Genomic DNA, 20,676 nt, shown 5'->3' with positions numbered 1-20,676 from the left:
CTGTGATTCCCAAGGCAGTGAGTGAAGGAACGGAAGCGTGAAAAACACAAGATTATACCATTGAATTCAAAAATTTTCACCTAGGGTCACATGCACCATGCAAGATTTATTTTTATCTATTTGATTTCAATGATAAACAACATATTAAAACTCTTTTAATATGTTTTTGGATCTGTATTTGCCATTTAAGATTTTAAAATTAATCAGATTAATTTTAGAACCCTAGATTAAATCAAGAACGATTACACTAACCTCTTGATGTGCCGCAATGTCTGCGCTTTGAGATTCGTCTTCGTGACACGGATGTTGTCCCTCTAGCTTGTCCACACCAAGAACACCTATGGCAGCCCTTGAACAGCTTCTAAAGCCTTTTCTATTAATTAGAAATTCAAGTTCTGCCTTTTAAGAGATTAGAGATGCAAACAGGACACTAGAAACAATTTCTAGTGTTTTTAATTCAAGAGATTGATGGCTAATCTCTTTGAATTGATGAGAGATGAAGAAAAATAGCTGGAGAGGCTCAAAGTGGCGTGACATATGAGAGGAGAGGCTGCTGGTTGTGTTTTCTTTTCATAACCCCACTTAAATAGCTAGGTTAACACATTAAACCCTAGCCACATGTCACCTTTTGATTAGCTCTAGGTTTAAGTGACCCAATCACATTGTGCCAAGTGTCAAACCTATATTTAATCTTGATTTTAATCATCTTACATGATTAAAAAAAAAAACATTTGGCAAGCTTATGTGTTATGCCATGTGTCACCATCTCATGGTGCCACGTGTCACAATCGTGAAATGACCAAAATGCCCTCGTCTTAATTTTGAGTTCTTAACCCAAAATAATTATTTTCTTCTTCTAATTAATTTATATCAAATATAAATTAATTAATTAATCTCTATTAATTAATTTCTCATCAATTAAATTCATATTTAAACACTTTAAATATAAATTTAATTTATACTACACATCCAATAATCTAGATTTGGTTTCAAGTCATGCTAGGACTTTGCAATTTAATTGCAAATCAAATCTATTTAATTAATCAATTAAACTCTTTAATTAATTAATTAAATCATATTTAAATAGGTGATAACTTGTGTATGTGTGTGACTTACTAGGCTCATCACTAATTGGCAATGAGACATGATATCAACTCTTAATATCATCAGAACTCTTTCTTACCATAAATGATTTCTCTAAATCATTTTATGAACCTCATAGACCATGGTTAACACCTAGCATAGCATGCCATGGCCACCCAATTAGTAATAAGGTTTACCTTAAATGAACCTATAATCATATGTTACCATGCACTAGAATCTCTCTCATAAAATCCCAACTCAAGCCGAGTCATGGTTTATGTCAAACTCCATTTGCTATGAATATTATGTTCTCTTTTAATTCCAGTTCTTGATTAAAAGATTTTTCTCATCGTAAACTCTTTCTCAATAAATCTATCTGTCTGGCCAGAACTTGAAACATCAAGAACAATTAAATGAACATAGGATTTTATCTCTATTTACTTAGAGGAACAGATTCCTTCTTGATCAACACCTACCTCCATATATAACTAGTGAGCCAACACATGCCCATATACCCATACATAGTACAAGTATGAAAGCAGATCAAACTCAAACTACCTATATACAAGATAACTGCTATCTCAGTCTAAAGATTATATGCAATCGATATGATTTATGACAAAACATTGACAAGAGTAAACTCCATGTGCTTGTCATAAGTGTCACCGTTCGGCCTACTTATCATTTATAAGTGCCTATCATGTTTGTTATATGGCATGAGACTCACCATTCCATCTTATTTATATCTCATATAAATAACTTGGGAATAAACATGAATACAATCTTTCCGATAAGTCATGTCCTTATTATGAAGTATCCTCGATTGTGAACCTATTTATGATACTTTGTGCTAGAAATATTGTCACTCATATTCTTAACAACTTAAGAATAATATTTCTAACAAAATATCAATGGACCTTTTCTATTACACATAAATATATTATGTAAACGGAAAAGTGGTACTGCCTTTATTATTAAAAATATGTACAAGATACATACTAAATGATATGCTCTAGGGAATACTACTAACAATCTCCCACTAGCACTAAAGCCATTCATTAAAATATCATAGAACTATCTTCTCAAGATGTCGGTCTAATCGAGTCCGTGACATAGGCTTAGTGAATGGATCACCTGGATTTTCACCGATGCTATTTTCTGCATGGCTACATCGCCTCGCCCAACTATTTCTCCGATAATGTGGTAGCGCTTTCTATGTGTTTGGATTTCGTGAGACCTTGGTTCCTTAGCTCAGATGATCGCTCTCCATTGTTGTCACAGTGTATTGGAACTGCTGACTCTATGTAAGTAACTACTGTAAGTTCTGTCTCGAACTTATTTATCCAAACGACTTTCCTTTGCAAAGATTCGATGCAAAGAATATACTCACCTCTGTAGTGGAATCTGCAATGTGCTCGCTTGGAACTCTTCCAACCGATCGCACCTCCATTACAAATGAACACATATCCAGAGGTAGACTTTCTATCATCGATATCCGATTGAAAATCGAATCAAGATAACCATCCAATTGCAAGTCTCCACCTCCATAAATCAATAATAAATCCTTATTTCTTCTCAAGTACTTAAGGATATTCTTGATACTATCCATGTTCCAAACTCGATTGGATTGATACCGCTAGTCAAACTAACAGTATATGCTATATCCGGCCTAGTACACAACATTGCATACATTAAACTTCCAATAACCGAAGCATATGGAATCCTGGCCATCTTATCTCTTTCTTCAGGTGTCTTTGGAGACATCTCTTTAGAAAGGTGGATACCATGTCTCACTGGTAACAATCCTCTCTTGGAATCAAGCATGTTAAACCTCTTTAACACCTTTTCCAAGTATAGACTTTGGGATAAACCAATTATTCTTTTCGCTCTATCTCTATAGATGCGAATCCCAAGAATATAGGTTGCCTCCCCTAAGTCTTTCATGGAGAATGTATTTGACAACCATACCTTTATAGTCGTCAACATACCTGTATCATTACCCATCAACAGTATGTCATCCACATATAAGACAAGGAAAGTGATAGCACTATCACTAACCTTCTTATATACACATGGCTCATCCTCATTTTTGATAAAACCAAAAGATTTAATGGCTTCATCAAAACGAATGTTCCAACTCCTCGAAGCTTGTTTCAACCCATAAATGGATCGCTTTAGCTTGCATACCTTGGAACCATCTTGGGATTCAAATCCCTTAGGTTGTTCCATGAAAATGTTTTCTTCAATGTATCCATTGAGAAAAGCTGTTTTGACATCCATCTATCAAATCTCATAATCATAGTATGCAGCTATTGCTAATAAAATCCTAATTGATTTAAGCATGGCAACAGGCGAGAAAGTCTCCTCATAGTCTATTCCTTGCCTTTGGCGAAACCCTTTCGCTACTAGCCTTGCCTTATAGGTCTCTACCTTTCTATCAGAACCAATTTTCTTCTTGAAAACCCATTTGTTCCCTATAGGTACAATACCTTCAGGTGGGTCAACAAGATCCCAAACTTGATTCTTATACATGGAATCAATCTCGGATTTCATAGCATCAATCCATTTGGAAGAGTTTATATCCGATATAGCTTCTTCATAGGTAAGTGGATCATCTCCATGATCTACTTCTTCATGAGTAGACAACTCTTGTTCTTCTTCATGAAGAAAACCATATCTCACCGTGGGTGAGATACCACAGTTGTTCTACGAGGAACAGCTTTAGATGTTTCATCAATGGGTATAGGTTGACTAGATGGATCTATATCCATCTTATTTGTTGGTTGGTCAGAATTCTCCAATTCTAACTCTATTTGCCTTCCTTTGCCTCCTTCTTGAACAAACTGTTGTTCAAGAAATGTGGCATCTCTACTTATCACAACCTTTTGTGAAGTAGGCAAATAAAAATAATATCCAAAATTATCTTTTGGATATCCAACAAATCGACCTCTTTCTGATCTGGTCTCCAATTTATCAGTGTTCAGCTTTTTGATATAAGCTGGACAACCCCAAATCTTAACATGCTTAAGACTTGGTTTTCTTCCATGCCATATCTCACAAGGTGTGGAAGAAACTGATTTTGATGGAATCCTATTCAGAATATATAAAGCTGATTCTAATGCAAATCCCCAAAAAGAGATTGGCATATCAGTATAGCTCATCATACTACGTACCATATCCAATAGGATACGATTTCTCCTTTCAGATATACCATTCAGCTGTGGCGTTCCTGGAGGAGTCAGCTGAGAAACAATGCCATGCTCTCTCAAGTATTCATCAAATTCAGTACTCAAATATTCACCTCCACGATCTGATCGAAGAGCTTTAATACTCTTTCCTGTTTGATTTTCTACTTCAGATTTAAATTCTTTGAACTTTTCAAAGGATTCATGTTTGTATTTTATCAAATACAAATACCCAAACCTTGATTTATCATTAGTAAAGGTAATAAAATAATGAAAACCCCTTCTAGCCATTTCTTTAAACGGACCACATACATCACTATGTATTAGTTCCAAAATATTTTCAGCTCTTAGCCCTTGTCCAACAAAGGGTAATCTAGTCATTTTTGCCTTGAAGGCAAGATTCACAAGTTGGAGTAGGCTCAGAGCCCAATGAGGATAAAATCCCCATTTTCTCCAATTTTGTAATCCTATCTTTTGCAACATGACATAACCTTAAGTGCCAAATATATTTTGAACTTGAGTTGGTTTTCACCATGGCATTGCATTCATTTAGATTGCTATACTCTGGCTAGTGGAAACACTTTCTTACTGGCAATGGAAACACTTTCCTGTTAGCAATGGAAACACTTTCCTTTGCCTCCTGTCAGCTTTGGTCTTCCCTTTCTGTTTAGCTATTTTCTTGGAAGGACCAGGAATCTGAGGTTTCTTTTTCTTATTGCCCTTCTTCTTGTTGGACTTTCCAGCAGAAGAAGATGCAACCAAAGCTACCTCTTTTCCTTTATTGCCTGGCATATTCTTTTGGGCAATAACCAGCATGTTGAGTAAACCAGCTAAGGTGCATTCCTATTTAGTCATATGGAAATTTGTCACAAAATTCCCAAAAGACTCAGGAAGGGACTGAAGGATCAAATCCGTCTGTAGTTGGAAATCCATGTTGAAGTCAAGATGTTCCAACTGCTCAATCAGCCGAATCATCTTGTGGACATGATCCCCAACATTCTGTCCCTCAGACATCCTCATACGGAATAGCTGTCTAGATATCTCATACCTAGCATTCCTGTTGTGCTCACCATACAACTCTTGTAGGTGAAGGAGGATCTCACTCGCACTCTGCATGTTCTCATATTGCTTCTGTAACTCATTACTCATGGAAGCAAGCATGTAACACTTAGCTCTCATATCATGCTCCTTGCACTTGTCCAAAGTTTCATGTTCCTCTTGTGTGGCCTCTGGAGGTAAGGGACCAGGAACATTTGAATCTAGAACACATCCTATATGTTCAAGGTTGGACAAGTTTCAAATTTCTTAGCCAATCGCATGATTAGGTCCTCACAACTGTTGTGATCAAGTATGCTTTAAAGGATATTGGATGGTGGTGGTTTTTTTGTGCTCATTTTTATCAGAAAATTAATTGCAGAAAATAACCAGATTAATTAGTAAATGTATCATGTAATTAACCAAAATGATTATGGTCTTTTAATCAAATTGGTCCTCCCACTAACTTAGCGAATCCTACACTTCCAAAGTAGAAAACGGAAATCCTAGTTGGATGGATTTCTAGTGGGTGATTGAATTCTTATAATTCTATTGATCATCCTCAGGTACATCCATTATTGGAATTACAATAAACTATAAGTGAGCAACTCTTTGCCCATCACATCTCATGTGAGGTTCAATCCTTTACCTAGCCCCTAATGCTCAAAATCTCAGTACATCCATTATTGACTTATCTTGCATTAGTTAAGTTGATCCCATTGAACCAAGAATTATGCAAATAATTTTAATGTCCTCAGGTACATCCAATATTGGCCACTAAACCATTTACATATTTACAACATCTCATGCTTAACAATTATTCTTAAGAAAATCTCTTAAATTAATTGCATCTCATGCAACTATTTAAAATTTCTTAAAATAATTGCCCCAATGGAGGGCCTATGTTATAATTACTTTAATTATAGCATTTCCAACTTAATCATTTGTTTGGAAGATTTTATGGTCATTCTAATTACTATTAAGGTCTCACTTTGCACATTATCCATTTAGCATGCATATATCATATAATTGCATACATTCCCATACATCTCATGCATTCATGGATAAGCAGTAAATATGGTATGATCATGGACTTTCTAAGGGATTCAATTCGAGCCACCAAGAATTGAATCAGGCATTCCTAGGTGCATTTCATTCATTCATTTTACAAGAGTTATGAAGGAGTACATAATCAACACTTGATATTGAATTCCTCCCACCGGTCCCACCAATGCTCTTGACCTCCTTGAACTTCTTGCAATCCAATATTACATAGTAATCCTTGGCATACCAAGGCGAATTTACAAGAACTTAAATAAATGAAATTACAACCCAAAAAATATTACAAACTTAATAATACATGCCCAAAATAAATTAAAATAAATTAATTAATTTACAATCCCAAAGAAACATAAAAGAAATAAATCCAATCACATTGGTCTTTTATAGTCCATGATCATCCATCATGCATATCACTATTTAACAATTAAATAAAACATACATTCTTAAATTAAATTGAATATCTCATATTCAACTTAAAAATCCAGATTTGAATATGATTCAAATAAATTTAAAAATTCAGATTTGAATCTCATTCAAACAACTTCAAAAATTCAGATTTGAATCACATTCAAACATTTTTTAAAAAAATCAGATTTGAATCACATTCAAATATTTTTTAAAAAATCAGATCTGAATTTTATTGAATCAATTTTAAAAAATCAGATTTAAATATGATTCAAACAACTTTAAAAATTCAGATTTGAATCACATTCAAACAACTTTTAAAATTCAGATTTGAATCACATTCAAACAATTTTTAAAATTCTGATTTGAATCATAATTTAATTGTGTGATTAAAACAACTAATTAAACATTTTAATTAGTCAAAGAATAGGCCTTAGATCATACAACAATTGCAGAATTAAAAGCCAAACCTTGAACCACCCAAGGAACCATTGTTGCCGCCACCATTGGTGGCTTCACCATGTGTGACGCCACACCTCTTAATCCAACCAGCAATGAATCAATCATCTTATGATCAAATCACACAATTAAATCATATAATCAAAAATCTAAATGGCAAATATAGTGGCTCTGATACCAATTGAAGGAACGGAAGCGTGAAAAACACAAGATTATACCATTGAATTCAAAAATTTTCACCTAGGGTCACATGCACCATGCAAGATTTATTTTTATCTATTTGATTTCAATGATAAACAACATATTAAAACTGTTTTAATATGTTTTTGGATCTGTATTTGCCATTTAAGATTTTAAAATTAATCAGATTAATTTTAGAACCCTAGATTAAATCAAGAACGATTACACTAACCTCTTGATGTGCTGCAGTGTCTGCGCTTTGAGATTCGTCTTCATGACACCAGATGTTGTCCCTCTAGCTTGTCCACACCAAGAACACCTATGGCAGCCCTTGAACAGCTTCTAAAGCCTTTTCTATTAATTAGAAATTCAAGTTCTGCCTTTTAAGAGATTAGAGATGCAAACAGGACACTAGAAACAATTTCTAGTGTTTTTAATTCAAGAGATTGATGGCTAATCTCTTTGAATTGATGAGAGATGAAGAAAAATAGCTGGAGAGGCTCAAAGTGGCGTGACATATGAGAGGAGAGGCTGCTGGTTGTGTTTTCTTTTCATAACCCCACTTAAATAGCTAGGTTAACACATTAAACCCTAGCCACATGTCACCTTTTGATTAGCTCTAGGTTTAAGTGACCCAATCACATTGTGCCAAGTGTCAAACCTATATTTAATCTTGATTTTAATCATCTTACATGATTAAAAAAAAAAAAAACATTTGGCAAGCTTATGTGTTATGCCATGTGTCACCATCTCATGGTGCCACGTGTCACACTGTGAAATGACCAAAATGCCCCTGTGTCTTAATTTTGAGTTCTTAACCCAAAATAATTATTTTCTTCTTCTAATTAATTTATATCAAATATAAATTAATTAATTAATCTCTATTAATTAATTTCTCATCAATTAAATTCATATTTAAATACTTTAAATATAAATTTAATTTATACTACACATCCAATAATCTAGATTTGGTTTCAAGTCATGCTAGGGACTTTGCAATTTAATTGCAAATCAAATCTATTTAATTAATCAATTAAACTCTTTAATTAATTAATTAAATCATATTTAAATAGGTGATAACTTGTGTATGTGTGTGACTTACTAGGCTCATCACTAATTGGCAATGAGACATGATATCAACTCTTAATATCATCAGAACTCTTTCTTACCATAAATGATTTCTCTAAATCATTTTATGAACCTCATAGACCATGGTTAACACCTAGCATAGCATGCCATGGCCACCCAATTAGTAATAAGGTTTACCTTAAATGAACCTATAATCATATGTTACCATGCACTAGAATCTCTCTGTTACAAAATCCCAACTCAAGCTGGAGTCATGGTTTATGTCAAACTCCATTTGCTATGAATATTATGTTCTCTTTTAATTCCAGTTCTTGATTAAAAGATTTTTCTCATCAGAAACTCTTTTCTGAATAAATCTATCTGTCCTGGCCCGGAACTTGAAACATCAAGAACAATTAAATGAACATAGGATTTTATCTCTATTTACTTAGAGGAACAGATTCCTTCTTGATCAACACCTACCTCCATATATAACTAGCACGCGCCAACACATTCCCATATACCCATACATAGTACAAGTATGAAAGCGATCAAACTCAAACTACCTATATACAAGATAATCTGCTATCTCAGTCTAAAGATTATATGCACTGATATGATTTATGACAAAACATTGACAAGAGTAAACTCCATGTGCTTGTCATAAGTGTCACTGGTTCGGCCTACTTATCATTTATAAGTGCCTATCATGTTTGTTATATGGCATGAGACTCACCATTCCATCTTATTTATATCTCATATAAATAACTTGGGAATAAACATGAATACAATCTTTCTGGATAAGTCATGTCCTTATTATGAAGTATCCTCGATTGTGAACCTATTTATGATACTTTGTGCTAGAAATATTGTCACTCATATTCTTAACAACTTAAGAATAATATTTCTAACAAAATATCAATGGACCTTTTCTATTACACATAAATATATTATGTAAACGGAAAAGTGGAAATGCCTTTTATTATTAAAAATATGTACAAGATACATACTAAATGATATGCTCTAGGGCATACTACTAACAGTGAGCTGGATCTTGATGTTGTCATTTAGTCCCTCTTCAAATCTCTTACATCTTTCAGCTTCATTAGGGACTATCTCCCTTCCATAATGGCTTAATCGAACAAACTCCTTCTCATACTCGGCCACTGATAACTGCCTTTGCCTCAGATTAATGAATTCCCTTCTTCTCTCTTCTAGGTATACAGTACCCACATATTTCTTCTTGAACTCAGAGAGAAAGAAGTCCCATGTCATAACTTCTGGCTGCACTTCACTAGACACCGTGTCCCACCACTCATAGGCATCATCTTGCAGCAAAGAGATGGCAGCTTCCAGGTTTTGCTCTGGAGTGCAGTGGAGCTGTTTTAGTACTCTGCCCGTTCTGTTCAACCAATTCTCGGCTGCAACAGAGTCATCTTCTCTCTTGCCATAGAAGTCCACAGCTCCAAACTTCCTTAACCTTTCCAGGTGTGATTTCTGCTGTGGAGCTGGTGGTGGTGGCGGTGGTGCTGGCATTACTCCGGCCATTTGTCTAAAGAAGTCGGCCATTTGTTGGAATATGGCCTGTGGAGGCTGAAAGGTGCTCGCTTGAGCCGGGCGGAGCAGATTCTCTCATGCCCCAGGCCTCACTGCCGCAGTGGAGCATGACTCTCCACTTCCTCCTCAACGGCTCTCTGAGATGAAGGGTCCATATCCTATTCAAAATAAGAAGGATAAACAGATCTGCGTTAGTGTCACCTCGACTCTTACAAATGCAATGCATGGTATGGACTCAATCTAGGCCCAGAAATGCCTAAACCGTGCTCTGATACCACTAAATGTGACACCCCTTACCCGTGTACAGTATACCCGAGTAAGTAATGCCACACGGTGTACTGGCACTCTCTAATATACCTTACTTAATTTGTGTCATGCTTTTGAAGTTAATTTATGAAATATGATTTGTTTTAACCATTTATCAAAAGTATTATTCATTTGAGGTTCCGAAGATTTTAAGGAAAATCCGGCGGAGTACCGGCTAAAAATGGAGAAAACAGTTCTTCAGAACCTGTTAAAAACACTTCCAATATACAATTTCATTCATACTCAACTCCAATATTATCAACAAAACTCAATATCAATATCTCAATAATTTGTCAATTTCAGGTCTCAACAACCTTTTCATTTCTCAAAACATCCCTTTCTCAGGGTTCTCATATACAAACAACCATTAAATACTCAAATTAATACCATACATGACCATAAATCTTTATTATTTACATGAACCTCAAAATACATTACATAAATCCCAAATACATATGAGAAAATAAAAAGTTAATTACAAAATGACAAAATGACATCTAGTGTCCTACCAATGCAATCGCAGTGACTAGGTGACACGGACATCGAAAGCGTAATCGGATGGACTCACCCAGTCTGAGGTCTACTGGGCTCGCGATCGGGATCTCCAGTACCTACGCGTGGCAAAAGCAACGCGCTAAGCAATAATGCTTAGTGGTGCAATAATATAATAAAAGGAAATAGCAAGAAAATAAATGTGTATAGAATGTGTATTCTTTCTTTGTTTGGTATTGATATATTCATTGTTTCATTTACGTTGTTCACTTTTATTCATTTGGTTGCCCCAAGTAACCTACACTAGATGACTGGACTAGATAACGGGTAACCGCACCGGGTACCTAGTACCTCGGCCGTCACACCATCGGTCACATACGTATCTCCCAGTGCAGCAACGGCTAACAAGTCAGAATAATATCCGACACAAGGCCAAGTCTCAATACAAAGTCAGAATGGCTAAAAGCCATGAAATCACAGAATGGCATTTTTGCCATGTGCAGTACCGCTAACTGAACCCTATTGGCATGCCAAACTATCCAAACCAATCATGTTAGGTATACTAGGGCATTTGAAACTCGTAAATTTGTCAATTTGTGAATTTTAATTTTTTTGGTGTTACTATTCATCATTGGTCAACAAAAATGTTGACTTTTAGAATAAAAATGTGTACATCAACTTTGGCACTCCCAACATACCACATTTGGTGTTTAAAACTTGTTGGCATTAAGTGTTTTTGCCATTCCAAAGTGTAACTCAACACAAACAGATTTTTCAATTTTGGTGAGTCAAATTCACTGTTCCATTGGACACTGTTACTGTTGGAATTTGAGGAAATGTAAAACATGAAAGTTGTTCCTTATTTTGTCTAGTTGAATTTCCTTTTTTGAATCACTCCATTTGGAGTTTTGTAGCTCCAGATATGGCTCAAAAACCCAAGCTGTCCGGATATGCATTCTGCAGAAATTTACCATATCTACAGTGCATGAACAGTAAATTGAGTCACTTGGTTGAATGGGTTCTGGCCATAATTTTGGGTAGGTTCCTTCATGAAAGTTGTTTGTCTATGTCTTAACTTGTTGCTGTAAACATTTCAGGCCAATTGACCAAATCTACAGTGAGTTATGGCCAAATGAACAGTTACAAATTCTGCAGAATTCAGTGCAGGGCATCCGAATTCTGGCTGAGTTTTGACCCTTTTGCTTTGGTCTTTTGGGCATGGTTTCTTCAGCAAAAATGTGCCATTATAAGCCTAGTTTCATGTCCAATTGGCCAAACACCAATTGGACTACCACTGCCCAAGTTATGGCAGTGCAAAGGGACTGAATTTTCAGTCCCTATGCTGCTGTCCTAGGCAGCCTGCAATCCTCACTTTGCAATCTCATTTTTCTGTCCCATTTATGGTCAACACATCTAAAATGGTAACTAATTGACCATTACAATGTGCCCTAACAATTTCCTAAGCTAAGTCACACTTTCACCTTTCCAAACCCTAATTTCCATATGAATTTTTACAACATGCTTTAATTAACTATCTCATTCCATAATCACATGCATACATGGTTTAATCTTGATCTCTAGTCCACTTTAAGTCCATCAAAACACTCATTCCTTTTTATTCAATAAGGCTGCTGAAACCTAGGGCATGGATAGACATAGATTTCATTCATTTTAGTCACAAATTCCTACTTATTCCAAGTCTCTAACATAGAATTTAAAAAGCTTTAGATGTATATATGCACTAACCTTGTTTGGGCAGAATTTTCCCAAGCAATTCCTTCACTTTCTTGGCTTTTCTTGGCTGCCAAAGGCTTTAGCAAGGTGCTAGGGCAAGTTTTAGTGAAGCTAGGTTAGGATTTTATGGTGAGACAAGGTAGGAAATCAAGCTTGCTTGGTTGAGCTCCAATGGAGGGTGGAAGGAAAGGGTTCACGTTTTGGTGGAGAAGAAGGAGAAGAAGAGCAGCTGGTTTTTAATTCCTTTAGCCCATTTTTAGTCTCTTTTATTGGTTAACTAATTGGTTATTTTATTGTGATTGGAGGAAATTTTTAAATGACATCATAATTTGTCATAATTTGCTTTTTATTTCATTTTTCTTTTCTTTTCTTTTCTACCACATTTCAATTTAATTTTTAGCAATATTTATTCATATTTTGAGTCATAATAATTATTTACTTAACTGGACAAGTCGCCAAAATTCACGAAGGCGAAATGACCAAAATGCCCTCCATTTGGCTTAACTGGTCAAAATTGGTCAGACTGATTGAAAAATTTTTCTAGGTATTTTCTTGGCATTCTAATGCCAAGGGAACCTCAATTACCCTTCTCTGGAGTCCCAAAAATTATTTTATAATTTTTCCCACGGGTCTAGGGCTCCTCGTTGCGAGAACCGCAACTTCCCTCCGGTTACCCATCGCTTGGGCACCGGATAGATTTACTTGGTTGTATTTTATTTCTAAAAATTTTACTAAGTGTTTCTTATTAATATTTGAGTTAATTTTGGTCCCTCACTTAAGTTTAATTATTTTTCCGGACGTTCTAGCTGTCCGGATCGACACCGGTCACCGGAACAGTAGAATGTATGGAGTGGTTACCGGGAGGGTGTTACATGTAGCCATGTAGAAAATAGCATCAGCCGAAAATCCGGCTGATCCATTCACAAAGCCTATGTCACAAACTCAGTTAGAATGACATCTTGAGAAGATGGGTCTAAATTATTGTAATGAATGGCTCTAGTGCTAGTGGAAGATTGTTAGTGGTATGCCATAGAGCATATCATTTTGTATGTAACTTATACATATTTTATTAATAAAAAGGCAATTTCACTTTTCCGTTTAGATAATATATTTATGTGAAATTGAAAAGGTCCATTGATATTTTATTAAAAATTTTATTCTTAAGTTGTTAAGAATATGAGTGACAATATTTCTAGAACAAAGTATCATAAATTGGTTCACAATCGAGGATACTTCATAAAGAATATGACGTATCCAGAAAGATTGTAGTCATGTTTGTTCCCAAGGTAGTTATATGAGATATAAATAAGATAGAGTGGTGAGTCAACAAACATGATAGGCACTTATACATGATAAGTAGGCTGAACCAGTGACACTTATGATAAGCACATGGTGTTTACTTTTATCAATGTATTGTCATATATCATATCAGTGCATATAATCTTTAGACCTGAGATTACATAGTTATCTTGTATATAGGTAGTTTAAGTTTGATACTGCTTTCATACTTGTGCTGTGTATGGGTATATGGGCATGTATTAGCTCCTATTAGTTATTTATGGAGATAGGTGTTGATCAAGATAGAATCCGTTACCCTAAGTAAATAGGGATAAAAGCCTATGTTCATTTAATTGTTCTTGATGTTTCAAGTTCCTGGCCAGGACAAACAAATTTAGTCAGAAAAGAGTTTTTGATAAGAAAATCTAATTAATCAAGAACTGGAATTAAAAGAGAACATAATGTTCATAGCAAATAGGGTTCGACATTAACCATGACTCTAGCTCGAATTGGGATTTTATAACGGAGAGATTCTAGTGCATGGTAATATATGATTAAAGGTTCATTTAAGGTATTCCTTATTACTGATTGGGTGGCCATGACATATTATGCTAGGTATCAACCATGGTCTATGAGATGTCTGAAATGATTTTGAGAAATCATTTATGGTAAGAAAGAATTCTAATGATATTAAGAGTTAATATCATTTCTTATTGCCAATAACTAATGAGCCTAGTAAGTCACACATCTACGCAAGCCAATCACCATTTAAAATATGATTTACTTAATTAATTAAAGAGTTTAATTAATTAATTAAAGAGGTTTGGCTTGCAATAAGATTGCAAAGTCCCTAGCATGACTTGAAACCAAATCTAGGTTATTGGATATGTAGTATAAATTAAATTTATATTTAATTCGATTAAATATGAATTTACTTATGAGAAATTAATTAATGGAGATTAATTAATTAATTTATGTTTGATATAAATTGATTTAAAGAGGAGAAATTATAATTTTGGGTTAAGTACTCAAATTAAAAAATAAGGGCAAATTGGTCTTTTCACATGGTGACATGTAGCACCATGATATGGTGACACATGGCACCATATGATCTTGCTACTTGTCTTCCCATAATGGAAGACCACATGTCATGATTTAAATGGAGCTTGACACTTGGCTTCATAGGATTAAATCAAACAATAATAAGATGGGATCTTGTGATGACATGTGGCAAAGGAGTTAGTGAGTGTTTAACCTACGTATATAAAGAAAAGTAATAAAGAAAAAATCACTCTCCTCTCTTTTCTCTCATGTTGGATGGCAACATGGTGTCTTATTCTCCTCTTCAATTTTTCAATTGATTCAAGGGAAGAACTTTGATTTTCTCTTGAATTAAAATTATTAGAAAGTGTTTCTAACTTCCAATACATTCATACAACCTTCACAAATCATAAACCCTATCTCAAAATTGGTTAACAAGGCTTGAGAAGCAAATCTAGGGGTTGCCATTGCAACTTTGGTGTATGCTTGTGGTGGACAGACTAGAGGGACAACATTTGGGGTCCTAAGTACATCCTAGGAGTCAGGATTGCATCAATTGTGCATCAAGAGGTTAGTACCTAAAAATCCCTCTTTTAGTTAGGGTTTAATTGAATTAAATGTTAATTCATAATCTTTAATGGCAAATGAAATTTTAATGCATGCTAAAATAAGTTTTTGTATGCAATTGGGCATTGGAAATTGATTAGGATTATAAGACACTTAGCATGGTGCATGTAACCTTAGAAATAATTTTGAAATTCAAGGTTCTAATACCCTTTAATCCATGCTTGCACTCCTTCAGAACTGTCACCGCGGCCCATGATGGTATGGGCAGGTAACCAGTGCATGTACTACAAAGAAGGCTAGTGATACCCATAGATTTTTACTTGCTGGAGTTGTAAACCTCCAAGTTCGAGGCTATGGAATGCTAGAAGTCAACACTGTTGTAGACCATCCAGTTTTGCGGTGTCACACCCTACCCCTCTATAAAGCATGGCATGATCCCGTAGTATACCTAATGAATTACCAAACTTCATCTACTGATAACCCATTAAATACACTACAAGGGATTTTAAAACTTTTCTTACTTCTTTTTACAGTGGTGAGCACTATTGACAGGTGTTAAAAATTATCTTTTACTTAAGTGAAACTAAATAACACATTTGAAGTATTAATAATTTCTGTAAATATTTTGGCAGAGTGCCATCTGTATTTTGAATAAAACAGTTCTTCAAAAACCTATAAAAAGCACTTCAAATATATAATTCCTCAATCCCAAACTCCAATAATTTGTGTCACACCTTACCCCTCTGTAAGGCATAACATAATCCCGTAGAATACCTAATGAACTACCGAACTTCACCTACCGATAATTCATTAAGTACACTATAAGGGATTTTAAAACTATTTTCTTGCATTTTGAAAGTGGTGAGCATTTTGGTAGGAATTAAAATCATTTATTCAAAGCTTAAAAACTAGTAAAAATTTTTGTCAATTTTTATTCTTCTGCAAATTTTATAGAAATTTTGACAGAGTTCCGTTTGTATTTGAAGAAAATAGTTCTTTAAATACCTAAAAAAAAGCACTTCCAATAATTTCCTCAACTCCCAACCTCCAAATAATCTCAAATCAACACAATTCAAATCATTCCACAGTACAACCAACAATTTATCAACTTAAGATATTTCATAATTCCATCCACAGTGCATATAATATGAAATTCACAAATATAAATCTTAATTTACAGAAGAAAATCAAAAAATAATATTATTACAATTTATTATACAACTGCTTAACTTTACATTGATACATAAAACATTACAGTATTTACATCAAAATTAACTACAAGGGTATAAAATAATACCCGTACAAAAAGATTAGTGTGGTCCTCAATTCAATAGCAGCTCACTCTGCTGCTTTTTCTTTGCTCTTATCTGCGACAACAAAATAAGCTATCGCTGAGTATAAAAATACTCAGTGGTGCACAATAAAAGTTTTGAATACAATACATAAATCATTTATTAACAAAAAACAATTTAAATATTTCTCAATCACATTTCACAAATTATCAAAACTTATAATAACACAATTTAGTCAAATAATTTAATAAACACAGTGTTGCCAAGTCATACACAACTTAAGCCATGACACAAAATTTTCAATCAATGCCGTGTTGTACACCACGACAAAGTAATCTACAACCCCACTAATCGAAATCAATGAGGGAGGTGGCTAGCTAGCTAATGAGCACTCATCCTGTAACACCCCTATGTTCGGTAGTACGTACTACTGTTCTGGTGACCAGTGTTGTCCGGACAGCTAGGATGCCTAGAACTACACTTCTATATGAGTGAGGAGACATTAAATAATGAAATACAAGAAAAGAAAATACAAGAAAAACAAAGGAAAAATAATAGCAAAGAAATGTAACCAAGTTAAACGAGCCGAGAACCCAAGCGATGGGTGACCGCACGGGGAAGTCACGGCTTGGACCGTTGACTAGCCTTGGACTGCGGGGAACCCTGGAAAATATTTTTAGGACTTAAATAGACCCCTATTGAAGTATAAATATCATTAGAAATATTAAATAAAAAATTAAATAATTAGTACAAAGAAAAGTGGGAAATCGAAAAACGGACAAAACCCGGTGTTACCGAAAATTTGGGAATGCAACCCGAATAGGGGCATTGTGGTCAATTGACATCTCGAGTTGTCTTTTGACCTAAATGTCCATTAAAAATAAATAATATTACACTTGAAAAATATAATGAAAAATTAATTTAGGGGTACCTAATGTAAATAGCAAAAATGGGGAGTTAAATGTGGAAAATTGAAACTTTTGAATAAATTAACATTAAACTTGCAATAGTGCTCCACTAACTCATTAAAGTGGACCATTTAATCTTCATCATGGACCAGCAGATTGTCATCTTCCTCATTTCTCAAAATTCAGCCAAAAATGGAGAAGGGAAGAACTCCATTGCCGCATGGTTTTGGAGCTCCATGCAAGGGTGATCCAAGCTTCTTTCTCTCCACTTCGCTTCATTAAAGTTAATCCTCACGCCATGGGCAGTAGATAGGCAGCAAGAAGATCAAGTGTTGGTGAAGTTTTGAAAAGTTTCCAAAGGGGTAAGTATATATTTTTGATTAGTGCTTTATTAAAGTTTGTGAGGAGGTTATGGGTACTTGAATTATGGAGAGATTTTTGAGGTTTGATGTTGAATGGGAGTGTGTACTTTTGGCAGCCATGGAAGCACCTTGAAGGCAGTTTATTTGTGCTTGTAAATGGTGAATTAAATGATTGATTAAATGTATATTGTGTAGGAAATTGTTTGGGCGATGTATACTTAGTATATGTAAATGTAAAATGAAATTTAAAGCTTGGAAAGTAATGGAATGTAAGTGTACCATTGTGGCAGTTTGTTAGCTCTTGAAGAATGATGGAATTCATGCTTGGTTTATGGAATAATGATGTTAAAATGTGTTGGTTGTTATGGCAGTTTGAGTGCATGAATGATGGTGTGAAGTTTGACATGTAAATGAGCATGAATTGGTGATTGAATTGTTGTAAATTGAGTTGAACAAATTCTGCACTTGTTGGTGCACATTGAATGTAATTGTAAGCTGCCAAAATGACCTATAAAATGTTGTAAATTATGTTTAGGTCGTGGTACAACCAGAATTGGTTTAAATGTTATGTTTGGTGAGTGTTAAAAGTGATGCTTGATGTGTATGCAAGAATTTCAATAAGGCAGTTTGAGTTTTAGGCCTAGAACTTTAATTGTGTGACTCCAATTGGTATGAGACCAATTGGAGGTGAAACTAAGCACAAAGTGCCAACTTTCATGAAGAAAGCTTACCAAAATTCTGCTTGCAAGGTAGCTTGAAAAATGACCAAATCCGGATTAAGTGCAAGTAAGGCCTGAAAATTGACCATTTGGGCAGCAGTTAGTGTTTAGGCCATAACTCACTCAAAACAGGTCCAATTGACCTGAAATTTTATCCATGAATAGTTAAGACCCATATCTACAAGTCTTATGAAGAAACTAAAGCCCAAAAACGACCATAAGCAAGTCAAACAGCTTGCACAAGTTCGGGTCCAAAAACTGGCCGAACCTAAAATGACCTAAAGTGACCTAAAATGACCAATTTTGGTGCAATTTGACCAGCAATAGTAAAATGACCATAACTTGGTCTACATAACTCAGAATGACCTGAAATTTTGCCCTATGTTCCATAAGACATAGATCTACAAGTTTGTAGTTTTGACCAAAACCCAAAAACCGAGAAAACTAGGTCGTCCGGCTAGGTCAAACTAGTATCCCGGAATCCAGCAAAATTGCAAGAAAATGCAGTATACACGGAGATGAACTTGGCAACATGTACTAACCCTAAAAGACTATCGAATGTGACATATTAGTAACGTTAAAACCTAAATTACCTAAAACGCATCGAGGGTCAATATATTAAGTTGATTAAGCAAATAATAGCATTCAGTGAATTATTTATCAAATATTATCGTTAGAGACAGTTTAATTAAGTACTGAAACACTTCAAATTTTGTTTCTCAGTTAGCAAAGACTTAGGGAAAGGGAAGGAAACACTGAGTCAAGACCAAGAGACAGTTATCAGAGGTTTGTGCACAACTAGTTTTTAACTGATTTTGTTTGAATATTTCATATGATTAAATGACATACTTTTTCTTGTGTATTATGTTTAACAAGCATTGGATTTAATTCAATGATTATTGAAAATTGTTATAGTATGTATGAATTTAGCTTTGTGAAATGGTATTTCCACAAGTATTAAGCATTGTTATGGATTGAATAAATTATGTTTTGAAAAATTGTGATAGAACATGTTTTGAATTGTGATTGTAATTTTCATGGAAAAATGCAAATTTATGATTTGAATTATGATGAGCAAAAATAATTATTGGATATTGGAATTGAATTTGAATCGAATTATATTGTGATTTATGCTCACTAAAAGGATTGTGATATTGTTTTATATCTCACTATAGATGCTTGACTAGGTTATTACCCGTCTCTCTCATTTGTTGAGAAGACAATGGAGTTAGTTGTGTTTTGATTACCATGGTACGTGCACAGGCTTAGATTTTCCTCTGATTTGAGGTTAGATCTAAGTTTATTTTATCGTTATGGCCCTTGCGGAAGATTCATTATTGTGATGGTACTATGCACGATGATTCGACCTCCCCGACCATAGGGAGTTAGAATATGATTCGACCTCCCCGGCCATAGGGAGTTAGAATCACATCGAATATGGCCCTTTCGGATTAGTCTTGCATAGTTAGTGAGATAAAGATTGATTTTTTAGATAAATAATGATTTTTGAGATACAGAATGGCTTTTGAATGGTAAAGAATTGTGATTTCAATTATGGTTTATGTATAATTGATTTTGTTGGAATTACTTAAATGGTTAATCATGATTTGATAAATTGAATTTTGTGATCAAAGTCATTTATACAAATGATTTACATTATTGGCAATGAATATTTTGAGTTTTGGAATTTGATGAGTATTCAGATTTCCAAAATTATTTAGTGTAAATTTTGTCAATGTATATTGTACTATGTTTTAAATTATAGTTGTGCACCACTGAGTTCACCACTCAGCGATAGCTTTGTATGCTATCGCAGGTAAAAAGAGCATAGAGTAGTGAATAAGTTTCTTTGAAGACATTCAGATCAGCTCCAGGTATATCATAGGTATACCCATGTACATAGGTTTTGATGTATGCATGTAATAATATGTATGTAAATTATT

Source organism: Hevea brasiliensis, chromosome 2 (assembly GCF_030052815.1).
Source record: "Hevea brasiliensis isolate MT/VB/25A 57/8 chromosome 2, ASM3005281v1, whole genome shotgun sequence".
NCBI classification, from domain to species: Eukaryota; Viridiplantae; Streptophyta; class Magnoliopsida; order Malpighiales; family Euphorbiaceae; genus Hevea; species Hevea brasiliensis.
Note: the sequence above shows the minus strand (reverse complement) of the source record.